The sequence below is a fragment of the Schistocerca piceifrons genome, chromosome X (assembly GCF_021461385.2).
Source record: "Schistocerca piceifrons isolate TAMUIC-IGC-003096 chromosome X, iqSchPice1.1, whole genome shotgun sequence".
Lineage (NCBI taxonomy): Eukaryota > Metazoa > Arthropoda > Insecta > Orthoptera > Acrididae > Schistocerca > Schistocerca piceifrons.
Genome location: NC_060149.1, coordinates 68838834 through 68840649, shown reverse-complemented (window position 1 = coordinate 68840649; position 1816 = coordinate 68838834). Strand labels below are relative to the sequence as shown.

Sequence of the window (1816 nt, the reverse complement as noted above, 5' to 3'; positions counted from 1 at the left end):
TACCCTAGTGGGACGAATTGTGTCAATTTACCATAATCTCCATTACGCTCAACGCAAGCTCTCCAGCGCTTACAAAACACTTGAACTCCATAGAAAAGAATTCGTATGGGAGTACGTCTTCACGAGAAGGAATCGCCAGCCTACCGAATATCTAAGCGCTCCATACTTACTGGTGGCGACTGGGGAATGTTTGGTGATTATTATGAGCGTGGAAGACGTTCAGATATCAGGTCTGTAATTATCGCAGCAGTTGCAGGGGCATGGTGTTATGTTTCAACAAAGATCCAGCAGACAGCAGTATACATTGACAGAAAAAACATTGCAGCATCAGAAAATAATTAATGTATAGTAAGAAAATTTTGGCAACGGCCTTGCCGCAGTGGATACACCGGTTCCCGTGAGATCACCGAAGTTAAGCGCTGTCGGGCGTGGTCGGCACTTGGGTGGGTGACCATCCGGGCCGCCATGCGCTGTTGCCGTTTTTCGGGGTGCACTCAGCCTCGTGATGCCAATTGAGGAGCTACTCGACCGAATAGTAGCGGCTCCGGTCAAAGAAAACCATCGTAACGACCGAGTGAGTGGTGTGCTGACCACACGCCCCTCCTATCCCCATCCTCAGCTGAGGATGACACGGCGGTCGGATGGTCCCGATGGGCCACTTGTGGCCTGCAGACGGAGTGCTGCTAAGAAAATTTTTGGAATACATTTGTCTAGGTGACATATTTAAGTGGTTAACATTGCAAGATCGCAGGTTAATGTAAGAGCGAGATAATCCACTGCAAATGTGAAACGCTGATACATTAATAACCGGTGTAGCCACCACAATGTTGAATGCAAGGATACGAACCTGCATGTACTGTGTTGCACAGGTGCCGGATGTCAGTTGAGGCCTGTTGCCGTCGGTCAGTACGAGGACAGTTAATGCTGGAGTTTCGTCCGATGGTGTCCCACATGTGCTCGATTAGAGACAGATCTGGTAATCTAACACGCCAAGTCAACATGTCGACACTCAGTACAGCAAGTTGGTTACAACAGCGGTACGTGCGCGAGCGTTATCCTGTTAGAAAACACCTCCTGGACTGCTATTCGTGAGCGGCAGCACAACACGTCTAATCACCAGACAGATCGCACCCCAGACCATAACTCCAGGTGTAAGTCCAGTGCACCTAACACGCAGACAGGTTGGCTGCATTCCCTCAAGTGGTCTCTGTGGTGTCACCGCCAGACACCACACTTGCTAGGTGGTAGCCTTTAAATCGGCCGCGGTCCGTTAGTATACGTCGGACCCGCGTGTCGCCACTATCAGTGATTGCAGACCGAGCGCCGCCACACGGCAGGTCTATAGAGACTTCCTAGCACTCGCCCCAGTTGTACAGCCGACTTTGCTAGCGATGGTTCACTGACAAAATACGCTCTCATTTGCCGAGACGATAGTCAGCATAGCCTTCAGCTACGTCATTTGCTACGACCTAGCAAGGCGCCATTGCCAGCTACTATTGATGCTGTAAAACATGTACCGTCAAGAGCGATGTTCGCCAATTATGGATTAAAGTTAAATATTCCAGCAGCTACGTACGTTTTTTGTTAGTCTCATTTCCTTGACCTGTTCCAGAGCACACGCCAGCCTGCGTGAGCTAAAACGCGTGCCTTTCGGCTTCCTCTCATAGTGGGTTGGCTGTCTTGCCAATCCACAACAGTCTCCTTCTAACCAACACTCGGCCATCATTGGCACAGAGGAGAACCAACTTTCATCAGAAAAACTAACCCTGCTCTTCAAAGAACTCTCGCTTGATGGAAGTGAAGTCTCAAATGGTGT

At 49.7% G+C, this 1816-nt stretch overlaps 1 pseudogene; it reads left to right on the top strand.

Annotated features, from left to right (window-relative positions):
- The first annotated feature begins 361 nt into the window (after positions 1 to 361).
- On the top strand, positions 362 to 479 carry LOC124723448 (annotated as a pseudogene).
- Positions 480 to 1816: the final 1337 nt, after the last annotated feature.